This window comes from Oncorhynchus nerka, linkage group LG7, assembly GCF_034236695.1.
Source record: "Oncorhynchus nerka isolate Pitt River linkage group LG7, Oner_Uvic_2.0, whole genome shotgun sequence".
Lineage (NCBI taxonomy): Eukaryota > Metazoa > Chordata > Actinopteri > Salmoniformes > Salmonidae > Oncorhynchus > Oncorhynchus nerka.
In genome coordinates this window covers 6,590,572-6,605,571 of record NC_088402.1, presented here as the reverse complement: position 1 = coordinate 6,605,571, position 15,000 = coordinate 6,590,572, and the positions used below count along the sequence as shown (strand labels likewise).

The window sequence follows — 15,000 nt, the reverse complement described above, 5'->3', positions numbered from 1 at the left end:
TGGCTCTGGTCAAATGGCACCATGTTCCCTATTGGTTCCCTATTGGCTCTGGTCAAATGGCACCCTGTTCCCTATTGGCTCTGGTCAAATGACACCCTGTTCCCTATTGTCTCTGGTCAAATGGCACCCTGTTCCCTATTGGCTCTGGTCAAATTGCACTCTGGTCCCTATTGGTTCCCTATTGGCTCCGTTCAAATGGCACCCTGTTCCCTATTGGCTCTGGTCAAATGGCACACTGTTCCCTATTGGCTCTGGTCAAATGGCACCCTGTTCCCTATTGCCTCTGGTCAAATGGCACCCTGTTCCCTATTGGCTCTGGTCAAATGGCACCCTGTTCCCTATTGGCTCTGGTCAAATGGCACTCTGTTCCCTATTGGCTCTGGTCAAATGGCACCCTGTTCCCTATTGGCTCTGGTCAAATGGCACCCTGTTCCCTATTGGCTCTGGTCAAATGGCACCCTGTTCCCTATTGGTTCCCTATTGGCTCTGGTCATATGGCACCCTGTTCCCTATTGGCTCTGGTCAAATGGTACCCTGTTCCCTTTTGGCTCTGGTCAAATGGCACCCTGTTCCCTATTGGCTCTGGTCAAATGGCACCATGTTCCCTATTGGTTCTGGTCAAGTGGCCCCCTGTTCCCTATTAGCTATGGTCAAATGGCACGCCGTTCCTTATTGGTTCCCTATTGGCTCTGGTCAAATGGCATCCTGTTCCCTATTGGCTCTGGTTAAATGGCACCCTGTTCCCTATTGGCTCTGGTCAAATGGCACCATGTTCCCTATTGGTTCCCTATTGGCTCTGGTCAAATGGCACCCTGTTCCCTATTGGCTCTCGTCAAATGACACCCTGTTCCCTATTGGCTCTGGTCAAATGGCACCCTGTTCCCTATTGGCTCTGGTCAAATGGCACCCTGTTCCCTATTGGCTCTGGTCAAATGGCAATCTGTTCCCTGTTGGCTCTGGTCAAATGGCAACCTGTTCCCTATTGGCTCTGGTCAAATGGAACCCTGTTCCCTATTGGCTCTGGTCAAATGGCACCCTGTTTCCTATTGGCTCTGGTCAAATGGCACCCTGTTCCCTATTGGCTCTGTTCAAATGGCACCCTGCTCCCTATTGGCTCTGGTCAAATGGAACCCTGTTCCCTATTGGCTCTGTTCAAATGGCACCCTGTTTCCTATTGGCTCTGGTCAAATGGCACCCTGTTCCCTATTGGCTCTGGTCAAATGGCATCCTGTTCCCTATTGGCTCTGGTCAAATGGCACCCTGTTCCCTATTGGCTCTGGTCAAATGGCATTCTGTTCCCTGTTGGCTCTGGTCAAATGGCACCCTGTTCCCTATTGGCTCTGGTCAAATGGCACCATGTTCCCTATTGGTTCCCTATTGGCTCTGGTCAAATGGCACCCTGTTCCCTATTGGCTCTGGTCAAATGACACCCTGTTCCCTATTGTCTCTGGTCAAATGGCACCCTGTTCCCTATTGGCTCTGGTCAAATTGCACTCTGGTCCCTATTGGTTCCCTATTGGCTCCGTTCAAATGGCACCCTGTTCCCTATTGGCTCTGGTCAAATGGCACCCTGTTCCCTATTGGCTCTGGTCAAATGGCACCCTGTTCCCTATTGGCTCTGGTCAAATGGCACCCTGTTCCCTATTGGCTCTGGTCAAATGGCAACCTGTTCCCTATTGGCTCTTGTCAAATGGCATCCTGTTCCCTATTGGCTCTGGTCAAATTGCACCCTGTTCTCTATTGGCTCTGGTCAAATGGCACCCTGTTCCCTATTGGCTCTGCTCAAATTGCACCATGATCCCTATTGGCTCTGGTCAAATGGCCTCCTGTTCCCTATTGGCTCTGGTCAAATGACACCCTGTTCCCTATTGGCTCTGGTCAAATGGCACCCTGTTCCCTATTGGCTCTGGTCAAATGGCACCCTGTTCCCTATTGGTTCCCTATTGGCTCTGGTCAAATGGCACCCTGTTCCCTATTTGCTCTGGTCAAATGGCAACCTGTTCCCTATTGGCTCTGGTCAAATGGCAACCTGTTCCCTATTGGCTCTGGTCAAATGGAACCCTGTTCCCTATTGGCTCTGGTCAAATGGCACCCTGTTTCCTATTGGCTCTGGTCAAATGGCACCCTGTTCCCTATTGGCTCTGGTCAAATGGCATCCTGTTCCCTATTGGCTCTGGTCAAATTGCACCCTGTTCTCTATTGGCTCTGGTCAAATGGCACCCTGTTCCCTATTGGCTCTGGTCAAATGGCACCATGATCCCTATTGGCTCTGGTCAAATGGCCTCCTGTTCCCTATTGGCTCTGGTCAAATGGCACTCTGGTCCCTATTGGTTCCCTATTGGCTCCGTTCAAATGGCACCCTGTTCTCTATTGGCTCTGGTCAAATGGCACCCTGTTCCCTATTGGTTCCCTATTGGCTCTGGTCATATGGCACCCTGTTCCCTATTGGCTCTGGTCAAATGGCACCCTGTTCCCTATTGGCTCTGGTCAAATGGCACCCTGTTCCCTATTGGCTCTGGTCAAATGGCACTCTGTTCCCTATTGGCTCTGGTCAAATGGCACCCTGTTCCCTATTGGCTCTGGTCAAATGGCACCCTGTTCCCTATTGGCTCTGGTCAAATGGCACCCTGTTCCCTATTGGTTCCCTATTGGCTCTGGTCATATGGCACCCTGTTCCCTATTGGCTCTGGTCAAATGGTACCCTGTTCCCTTTTGGCTCTGGTCAAATGGCACCCTGTTCCCTATTGGCTCTGGTCAAATGGCACCATGTTCCCTATTGGTTCTGGTCAAGTGGCCCCCTGTTCCCTATTAGCTATGGTCAAATGGCACTCCGTTCCTTATTGGTTCCCTATTGGCTCTGGTCAAATGGCATCCTGTTCCTTATTGGCTCTGGTCAAATGGCACCCTGTTCCCTATTGGCTCTGGTCAAATGGCACCATGTTCCCTATTGGTTCCCTATTGGCTCTGGTCAAATGGCACCCTGTTCCCTATTGGCTCTCGTCAAATGACACCCTGTTTCCTATTGGCTCTGGTCAAATGGCACCCTGTTCCCTATTGGCTCTGGTCAAATGGCACCCTGTTCCCTATTGGCTCTGGTCAAATGGCAATCTGTTCCCTATTGGCTCTGGTCAAATGGCAACCTGTTCCCTATTGGCTCTGGTCAAATGGAACCCTGTTCCCTATTGGCTCTGGTCAAATGGCACCCTGTTTCCTATTGGCTCTGGTCAAATGGCACCCTGTTCCCTATTGGCTCTGGTCAAATGGCACCCTGTTCCCTATTGGCTCTGGTCAAATGACACCCTGTTCCCTATTGGCTCTGGTCAAATGGCACCCTGTTCCCTATTGGCTCTGGTCAAATGCACCCTGTTCCCTATTGGTTCCCTATTGGCTCTGGTCAAATGACACCCTGTTCCCTATTGGCTCTGGTCAAATGGCACCCTGTTCCCTATTGGCTCTGGTCAAATGGCACCCTGCTCCCTATTGGCTCTGGTCAAATGGAACCCTGTTCCCTATTGGCTCTGTTCAAATGGCACCCTGTTTCCTATTGGCTCTGGTCAAATGGCACCCTGTTCCCTATTGGCTCTGGTCAAATGGCATCCTGTTCCCTATTGGCTCTGTTCAAATGGCACCCTGTTCCCTATTGGCTCTGGTCAAATGGCATCCTGTTCCCTGTTGGCTCTGGTCAAATGGCACCCTGTTCCCTATTGGCTCTGGTCAAATGGCACCATGTTCCCTATTGGTTCCCTATTGGCTCTGGTCAAATGACACCCTGTTCCCTATTGTCTCTGGTCAAATGGCACCCTGTTCCCTATTGGCTCTGGTCAAATGGCACCCTGTTCCCTATTGGCTCTGGTCATATGGCACCCTGTTCCCTATTGGTTGGCAGCCTGTTCCCTATTGGCTCTGGTCAAATGGCACCCTGTTCCCTATTGGCTCTGGTCAAATGGCACCCTGTTCCCTATTGGCTCTGGTCATATGGCACCCTGTTCCCTATTGGCTCTGGTCAAATGGCACCCTGTTCCCTATTGGCTCTGGTCAAATGGCAACCTGTTCCCTATTGGCTCTTGTCAAATGGCATCCTGTTCCCTATTGGCTCTGGTCAAATTGCACCCTGTTCTCTATTGGCTCTGGTCAAATGGCACCCGGTTCCCTATTGGCTCTGCTCAAATGGCACCATGATCCCTATTGGCTCTGGTCAAATGGCCTCTTGTTCCCTATTGGCTCTGGTCAAATGACACCCTGTTCCCTATTGGCTCTGGTCAAATGGCACCCTGTTCCCTATTGGCTCTGGTCAAATGGCACCCTGTTCCCTATTGGTTCCCTATTGGCTCTGGTCAAATGGCACCCTGTTCCCTATTGGCTCTGGTCAAATGGCAACCTGTTCCCTATTGGCTCTGGTCAAATGGCAACCTGTTCCCTATTGGCTCTGGTCAAATGGAACCCTGTTCCCTATTGGCTCTGGTCAAATGGCACCCTGTTTCCTATTGGCTCTGGTCAAATGGCACCCTGTTCCCTATTGGCTCTGGTCAAATGGCATCCTGTTCCCTATTGGCTCTGGTCAAATTGCACCCTGTTCTCTATTGGCTCTGGTCAAATGGCACCCTGTTCCCTATTGGCTCTGGTCAAATGGCACCATGATCCCTATTGGCTCTGGTCAAATGGCCTCCTGTTCCCTATTGGCTCTGGTCAAATGGCACTCTGGTCCCTATTGGTTCCCTATTGGCTCCGTTCAAATGGCACCCTGTTCTCTATTGGCTCTGGTCAAATGGCACCCTGTTCCCTATTGGCTCTGGTCAAATGGCACCCTGTTCCCTATTGGCTCTGGTCAAATGGCACCCTGTTCCCTATTGGCTCTGGTCAAATGGCACCCTGTTCCCTATTGGCTCTGGTCAAATGGCAAACTGTTCCCTATTGGCTCTTGTCAAATGGCATCCTGTTCCCTATTGGCTCTGGTCAAATTGCACCCTGTTCTCTATTGGCTCTGGTCAAATGGCACCCTGTTCCCTATTGGCTCTGGTCAAATTGCACCCTGTTCTCTATTGGCTCTGGTCAAATGGCACCCTGTTCCCTATTGGCTCTGGTCAAATGGCACCCTGTTCCCTATTGGCTCTGGTCAAATGGCACCCTGTTCCCTATTGGCTCTGGTCAAATGACACCCTGTTCCCTATTGATTCCCTATTGGCTCTGGTCAAATGGCAACCTGTTCCCTATTGGCTCTGGTCAAATGGCAACCTGTTCCCTATTGGCTCTGGTAAAATGGCACCCTGTTCCCTATTGGCTCTGGTCAAATGGCATCCTGTTCCCTATTGGCTCTGGTCAAATGGCACCATGTTCCCTATTGGCTCTGGTCAAATGGCACCCTGTTCCCTATTGGCTCTGGTCAAATGGCACCCTGTTCCCTATTGGTTCCCTATTGGCTCTGGTCAAATGGCACCCTGTTCCCTATTGGCTCTGGTCAAATGGCACCATGTTCCCTATTGGCTCTGGTCAAATGCCACCCTGTTCCCTATTGGCTCTGGTCAACAGTAGTGTTCTCTATAAGGGACATGGTGCAGTATGGAACTCATTTAAGTAAATTTGGATCCTGTTTTGTCGAACCAGCTCTCGTTTCAGTTCTTACAAGAGCTTGAGTCCTTTAACTGTGGAATCCTTCACTGGGACCTGTCCATCAAAGACTTGTGTTGGTTATATGACGTTCTTCTGCCTGACCTCTGGCTGTCTTCCCCTACGTTCTTGTTTAGATGGTGTGTGATATTTGTTCTGTAGAGGGAAGCTACAGTTGTCCTTTTAAATGGGATATTGGAGCATAGAAGAGATAATATATTGGTTAACGAAAGTTCTGTTTGGAGATAATATCTTGTTTAATGATAGGTATTTTGGAAATAGTTGTTTGTCTCTATTATAGTAATTTCCATTCTAAATGATCAAGTGTAGTTCTGTGGTAGACATTCTCAATGTCTATGATAATAATTCACTATTAAGTTGCAATAAAGATTTTATTTTATATGCAGAACAGAAATATGAACGACCGGCTGGATTCAGTCTTATGCAGCAACATTTGAAACTGTGTTTTTTACATTGGATAAAAGTAGAGACTCATAGCTGCAAAGTGGTGGGACATGGTATCAACTCATTGAGGAAGTTTTGTCGACTCATAGCTACAAGAGTGGTGTAATCACACACTACAGTTGAGGAATATGAGACTCATAGCTACAAAGTGGTGTATCACACACTTCAGTTGAGGAAGTTCTGAGACTCATAGCTACAAAGTGGTGTATCAACATACAGTTGAGGAAGTAAGAGACTCATAGCTTACAAAGTGGTGTATCAGATCATACAGTTGAGGTTCTGTTTAGAGACTCATAGCTTGTTTAATGATAGGTATTTTGAGGATAGTTGTTTGACTCTATTAGCTAAAAGTTTATCACACTAAAGTTGAAGAAGTGTCATAGCTACAAAGTGGTGTAGACATTCTACAGTTGAGGAAGTAGAGACTCATAGCTGCAAAAAGTGGTGTATATGCACACACAGTTGAACGAAGTGGACTCTTATGCAGCAACATTTGAAACTGTGTTTTTTACATTGGATAAAAGTAGAGACTCATAGCTGCAAAGTGGTGTATCACACTACAGTTGAGGAAGTAGAGACTCATAGCTACAAAGTGGTGTATCACACACTACAGTTGAGGAAGTAGAGACTCATAGCTACAAAGTGGTGTATCACACACAGTTGACAGTTGAGTTGAAGTAGAGACTCATAGCTACAAAGTGGTGTATCACACTACAGTTGAGGAAGTAGAGACTCATAGCTACAAAGTGGTGTATCACACACTACAGTTGAGGAAGTAGAGACTCATAGCTACAAAGTGATGTATCACACACTACAGTTGAGGAAGTAGAGACTCATAGCTACAAAGTGGTGTATCACACACTACAGTTGAGGAAGTAGAGACTCATAGCTACAAAGTGATGTATCACACACTACAGTTGAGGAAGTAGAGACTCATAGCTACAAAGTGGTGTATCACACACTACAGTTGAGGAAGTAGAGACTCATAGCTACAAAGTGATGTATCACACACTACAGTTGAGGAAGTAGAGACTCATAGCTACAAAGTGGTGTATCACACACTACAGTTGAGGAAGTAGAGACTCATAGCTACAAAGTGGTGTATCACACTACAGTTGAAGAAGTAGAGACTCATAGCTACAAAGTGGTGTATCACACACTACAGTTGAGGAAGTAGAGACTCATAGCTACAAAGTGGTGTATCACACACTACAGTTGAGGAAGTAGACTCATAGCTACAAAGTGGTGTATCACACTACAGTTGAGGAAGTAGAGACTCATAGCTACAAAGTGGTGTATCACACACTACAGTTGAGGAAGTAGAGACTCAGAGCTACAAAGTGGTGTATCACACTACAGTTGAGGAAGTAGAGACTCATAGCTACAAAGTGGTGTATCACACTACAGTTGAGGAAGTAGAGACTCATAGCTACAAAGTGGTGTATCACACACTACAGTTGAGGAAGTAGAGACTCATAGCTACAAAGTGGTGTATCACACTACAGTTGAGGAAGTAGAGACTCATAGCTACAAAGTTGTGTATCACACTACAGTTGAGGAAGTAGAGACTCATAGCTACAAAGTGGTGTATCACACTACAGTTGAAGAAGTAGAGACTCATAGCTACAAAGTGGTGTATCACACTACAGTTGAGGGAAAGTTATTCTGCTTTGAAAGTTGATAAACTGGAAACACACTTTTGAGAAAATGGACCTCGAATGTCTCGGTACACCTACTGGAGAGCTCTTCTTTGTCTACACCCATTCAGCATCGTTCACACCCTCTTAAGCATTAGCCGCACCCATCTCTGAAGCCTTAGCCGCACCCATCTCTGAAGCCTTAGCCCCACCCATCTCTGAAGCCTTAGCCCCACCCATCTCTGAAGCCTTAGCCCCACCCATCTCTGAAGCCTTAGCCCCGCCCATCTCATTAAGGATTCACACGCATGACATCAGCAGCCTAGTGGTTCAAGCTTAACTGGTGAATTTTAACACCAATAAATCCATCCATTTAAAAATGAATATAATTTACGTCGATCTAGAAAACCAGGCAACAAAAAAGCAACTTTATAAACTATGTTTTGGTTTGTTTTTAGCCTGTTAGCTCGCTAGCTAACTGTTAGTTCGTTAGCTGACTAGCCAGTTTCAAATAATGACATCATAATGACAACGTCTTCACTTTAGCTAATTTAACCTCTTAGTCCGCCCCATCCCGCATGCGGTATCGTTACTACAGCCTCAAGCTCATTAGCATAACGCAACATTAGCGATTTTTAAAAATCGCAAATGAAACTAAATAAATATGCCTGTTCTCAAGCTTATCCTTTTCTTAACAATCCTGTCGTCTCAGATTTTCAAAATATGCTTTAGAACCAGAGAAAATCACTAATTTGTGTAAGAGTGGTGATAGCTAGCTTAGCGTTAGCATTAGCATTTAGCACGCAACATATTCACAAAAACCAGCCAAGGAATCAAATAAAATAATTTACCTTTGAAGAACTTCAGATGTTTCAATGAGGAGACTCTCAGTTACATAGCAGATGTCCAGTTTTTCCTGAAAGATTCTTGTGTAGGACACATCTTTCCCTTTTGTTACTATGCATATGGCTACCGAAACTAACCGAAAATTCAGTCACCTACATGTCGAACTTTTTTCCGAATTAACTCCATAATATTGACTGAAACATGGAAAACGTTGTTTGAATCAATCCTGAAGGTGGTTTGTCATATTTCTCTCCGTTGAAAGCACCGTCCTTGTAGCCTGGTTTGTTCTGAGATTTGAATGGAAAAATACCGGGACCTGACTTTTGCGCACCAATTGCCACGCAGCCACCTAGCGGGACACCTGGTAAATGTAGTTTCTTATGGTCAATCTTCCAATGATATGCCTACAAATACGTCACAATGCTGCAGAGACCTTGGGGAAACAAGAGAAAGAGTCCGTTGATTCCTGTCGCATTCACAGCCATATAAGGCGATCATGGAAAACGTAGCCTCAGAAATCCTGTGCATTTCCTGGTCGGTCATACATCTTGGTTTTGCCCGAAACATTTGTTCTAAGGGACTCACAGTGAAAATCTTTGCATTTCTGGAAACGTAAGACTGTCTTCTTTCCAAAGCTATCAATTCCAAGCATATTCGAGCATCTTTTCGTGACAAAATATTGCGCTTAAAACGGGCACGTCTTTTTATCCAAAAATGAAATACTGCCCCTATAGGACTAACAGGTTAATTATTACAGAAAAAATAAACTCAGAACAAGATCAACAACAAGATAATTATTTACAAGTTAATGGCAAACTAATTACAGAAAATACCTTACGGTTGTGACGGAAAAAAAAAAATAATTAAGTTTAAATGACATTCGGAGATTGTCAAGCCAAGCCTTCGATAAGGTGAGGCTACAAGGAGGGAGGTATTTTCTGTTTGTCACCATCGTCTAGTTGTCGTGGAAACTGAAAACCAATTGAAGTGCCCGGAGTTGGTAAGCTTTTTTTTTATTGGTTGTGTGGTGCATTGAACAAAAATGAAAACAACAGTCTTGTGTGTGTGTTCTCTTTTCGACTCCCTCTGCATATTTGCAATCAAACGGCAGAATTTTCTCCTTAGCTGTCATCCTCTGCTTCCACCGGGCATTCCACCGGGCATTCCACCGGGCATTCCACTGGGCATTCCACCGGGCATTCCACCGGGCATTCCACCGGGCATTCCACCGGGCATTCCACTGGGCATTCCACCGGGCATTCCACTGGGCATTCCACCGGGCATTCCACTGGGCATTCCACCGGGCATTCCACCGGGCATTCCACTGATTTCAAAAATTCAGTCTTCCGGAAAGCAGAAATCAATACTTTTGCAGTTATTCTAATGTATTTTAAATAAAAACAACATTAGACAGGATTTTTATGAATTTATTAGCAAATTATGGTGGAAAATAAGTATTTGGTCAATAACAAAAGTTTATCTCAATACTTTGTTATATACCCTTTGTTGGCAATGACAGAGGTCAAACGTTTTCTGTAAGTCTTCACAAGGTTTTCACACACTCTCCTTTTCTCATTTTGTCTGTCATAGTTGAAGTGTACCTATGATGAAAATTACAGGCCTCTCTCATCTTTTTAAGTGGGGGAACTTGCACAATTGGTGGCTGACTAAATACTTTTTTGCCCCACTGTATATAGAACAACATCTCAAGACATCAGTCAGGAAGTTAAAGCCTGGTCGCAAATATGTCTTCCAAATGGACAATGACCCCAAGCACTTCCAAAGTTGTGGCAAAATGGCCTAAGGACAATAAAGTAAAGGTATTGGAGTAACCATCACAAAGCCCTGACCTCAATCTTATAGAAAATGTGTTGGCAGAACTGAAAAAGCGTGTGCGAGCAAGGAGGCCTACAAACCTGACTCAGTTACACCATCTCTGTCAGGAGGCCTACAAACCTGACTCAGTTACACCAGCTCTGTTAGGAGGAATGGGCTAAAATTCACCCAACCTATTGTGGAAACTTGTGGAAGGCTACCCGAAATGTTTGACCCAAGTTAAACAATTTAAAGGCAATATTACCAAATACTAATTGAGTGTATGTAAACTTCTGACCCACTGGGAATGTGATGAAAGAAATAAAAGCTGAAATAAATAATTATCTCTACTATTATTCTGACATTTCACATTCTTCAAATTAAGTGGTGATCCTAACTGACCTAAACAGGGAATTTTTACTGGTATTAACTGAGTTTAAAGTATTTGGCTCAGGTGTATGTAAACTTCCAACTTCAACTGTGTGTGATTTTGAATGAACCCAACATCTCTGTTATTCTAAGATGAAAGTCTAAGATTAAATCCCTCTCACTGACCTCTATATTTCTGAGGCGTTTCTATAGAATACAATGTCAATAGATTAGATTAGGATTTACCCTGGACTTTCCATTCCATCCTATTCTATTCTATTCCATTCTATTATATTCTATCATATTCAACTCTATTATCTATTCCATTCTATTCCATTCCATTCTATTCCATTCCATTCTATTCTATCATATTCAACTCTATTATCTATTCCATTCCATTCTATTCTATTCCATTCCATTCTATTCTATTCTATTCCATTCAATTATATTATCTTCTATTCTATTCTATTCCATTCAATTCTATTCTATTATATTCCATTCCATTCTATTCTCTTCTATTCTATTCCATTCCATTCTATCCTATTCTATTCCATTCCATTCTATTCTCTTCTATTCTATTCTATTCATTCAATTCTATTATCTTCTATTCTATCCTATTCTATTCCATTCAATTCTATTCTATTCTATTCTCTTCTATTCTATTCCATTCCATTCTATCCTATTCTATTCCATTCCATTCTATTCTCTTCTATTCCATTCTATTCCATTCCATTATATTCTATTCCATTCTATTCTATTCCATTCTATTCTATTACATTCTATTCTATTCCATTCCATTCTATTCTCTTCTATTCTATTCCATTCCATTCTATTCCATTCCATTCTATTCTCTTCTATTCTATTCTATTCCATTCTATTCTATTCCATTCTATTCTCTTCTATTCTATTCTATTCCATTCCATTCTATTCTATTCCATTCTATTCCATTCCATTATATTATATTCCATTCTATTCTCTTCTATTCTATTCTATTCCATTCTCTTCTATTCTATTCTTTTCCATTTTATTTTATTCCATTCTATTCTATTCTCTTCTATTCTATTCTATTCTCTTCTATTCTATTCTATTCTATTTTATTTTATTCCATTCCATTCCATTCCATTCCATTCTATTCTATTCCATTCTATTCTCTTCTATTCTATTCTCTTCTATTCTATTCTTTTCCATTCTATTTTTTTCTATTCCATTTTATTTTATTCCATTCCATTCTATCCTATTCTGTTATATTATTTTCTTTTCTCTTCTATTTTATTCCATTCCATTCTATAATATTCCATTCTATCGTAGTATAGTTGATGCTGTATTACATTAGGGGGATTGACCAATAACGTTTTAGCTAATGGTAATTTACCAAAATTACCGGAATCTTCAGTAATTTGGATAATTAAGAGAAAATATATTGCAGTTGATTGTAACTTTGGTAACTTAAACATGAATAACTTTTTTTAAAATGTATTTATATATAGTGTTAATTTACTATATCTGTGTCTGTATTGACCATGCGTTTCTAGTAGACCGACTAAATGAATGTTCAAGAGAAAATAACCTGATTAATTAAACATCTGATCAAATGAAATGTATTTATTTAGCCCTTCGTACATCAGCTGATAACATCTGATCAAATGAAATGTATTTATTTAGCCCTTCGTACATCAGCTGATAACATCTGATCAAATGAAATGTATTTATAAAGCCCTTCGTACATCAGCTGATAACATCTGATCAACGACTACATTGTTTTCTATTAACTCTGCAACTCTTCAAACGATTCACTTTTTTTTCACGACGGTCACCAGTTTGATGCCAAAACATTGACAACAAATACATATTGACGTAGTAAAAAGTTAGTAATATATATATATATATATATAAAGTTAGTAATATATATATATATATATAAAAAGGATATTTCATGCTGAAGCTCTCATATTAAACACCAAGGTTTACTGGTTTACAGCTTTTGTCATTCAAGTGTTTTTATTCTTATTAAATCTTCTAATTAAATTATTTCAAATATTTTTATTTATTTATTTTATTTTATTTTTATTTGGACCTTTATTTGAGAACAAGTTCTCATTTACAACTGGCCAAGATAAAGCAAAGCAGTTCGACACAAACAACAACACAGAGTTACACATGGAGTAAACAATAAACAAACATACAGTCAATAACACAATGGAGAAAAAAGTGCATATTTATACAATTAGTTTGTATATTTTCCATGATAAATCTTCTAACAAGAACCAAATAGTTTGTATATTTTCCATTTTATAAATTTTTATTTGAGAACCAATTAGTTTGTATATTTTCCACATGATAAAGGCCACACAGAGAACCAATTAGTTTGTATATTTTCCACGTGATAAAGGCCACACAGAGAAACAATTAGTTTGTATATTTTCACAATGTGATAAAACACAGAGAACCAATTAGTTTGTATATTTTCCACGTGATAAAGGCCACACAGAGAACCAATTAGTTTGTATATTTTCCATGTGATAAAGGCCACACAGAGAACCAATTAGTTTGTATATTTTCCATGTGATAAAGGCCACACAGAGAACCAATTAGTTTGTATATTTTCCATGTGATAAAGGCCACACAGAGAACCAATTAGTTTGTATATTTTCCATGTGATAAAGGCCACACAGAGAACCAATTAGTTTGTATATTTTCCATGTGATAAAGGCCACACAGAGAACCAATTAGTTTGTATATTTTCCATGTGATAAAGGCCACACAGAGAACCAATTAGTTTGTATATTTTCCATGTGATAAAGGCCACACAGAGAACCAATTAGTTTGTATATTTTCCATGTGATAAAGGCCACACAGAGAACCAATTAGTTTGTATATTTTCCATGTGATAAAGGCCACACAGAGAACCAATTAGTTTGTATATTTTCCATGTGATAAAGGCCACACAGAGAACCAATTAGTTTGTATATTTTCCACGTGATAAAGGCCACACAGAGAACCAATTAGTTTGTATATTTTCCATGTGATAAAGGCCACACAGAGAACCAATTAGTTTGTATATTTTCCATGTGATAAAGGCCACACAGAGAACCAATTAGTTTGTATATTTTCCATGTGATAAAGGCCACACAGAGAACCAATTAGTTTGTATATTTTCCATGTGATAAAGGCCACACAGAGAACCAATTAGTTTGTATATTTTCCATGTGATAAAGGCCACACAGAGAACCAATTAGTTTGTATATTTTCCATGTGATAAAGGCCACACAGAGAACCAATTAGTTTGTATATTTTCCATGTGATAAAGGCCACACAGAGAACCAATTAGTTTGTATATTTTCCATGTGATAAAGGCCACACAGAGAACCAATTAGTTTGTATATTTTCCATGTGATAAAGGCCACACAGAGAACCAATTAGTTTGTATATTTTCCATGTGATAAAGGCCACACAGAGAACCAATTAGTTTGTATATTTTCCATGTGATAAAGGCCACACAGAGAACCAATTAGTTTGTATATTTTCCATGTGATAAAGGCCACACAGAGAACCAATTAGTTTGTATATTTTCCATGTGATAAAGGCCACACAGAGAACCAATTAGTTTGTATATTTTCCATGTGATAAAGGCCACACAGAGAACCAATTAGTTTGTATATTTTCCATGTGATAAAGGCCACACAGAGAACCAATTAGTTTGTATATTTTCCATGTGATAAAGGCCACACAGAGAACCAATTAGTTTGTATATTTTCCATGTGATAAAGGCCACACAGAGAACCAATTAGTTTGTATATTTTCCACGTGATAAAGGCCACACAGAGAACCAATTAGTTTGTATATTTTCCATGTGATAAAGGCCACACAGAGAACCAATTAGTTTGTATATTTTCCATGTGATAAAGGCCACACAGAGAACCAATTAGTTTGTATATTTTCCATGTGATAAAGGCCACACAGAGAACCAATTAGTTTGTATATTTTCCATGTGATAAAGGCCACACAGAGAGCCAGAGATGATTAGACACCTGTGATAATCTGAATTCCCAAAAGGCTACTAGATGTCTTGCGATAGATTACGTACTAACCTTGAAAGATCCCGAAATTAGAGTTTAGAGTTTAGAAAAGTTTTCAGTTATATACCATCCCTTTGCAACCCAGATACACAGTAAAATGATATCTGACCCCGTTGAATAAGTTTCAGGTGTGACTGAGCTACATCCTACTGGTCAAAACTCAAAAAGATACCAATTCTAGTATAATT

The 15,000-nt window shown here is 41.5% G+C and overlaps 1 protein-coding gene across 1 annotated transcript in view; it reads right to left on the bottom strand.

Moving 5' to 3' along the window:
- LOC135572404 (hairy/enhancer-of-split related with YRPW motif-like protein) overlaps positions 1–15,000 on the bottom strand; it is a 30,513-nt gene that overhangs the window by 7,766 nt on the left and 7,747 nt on the right.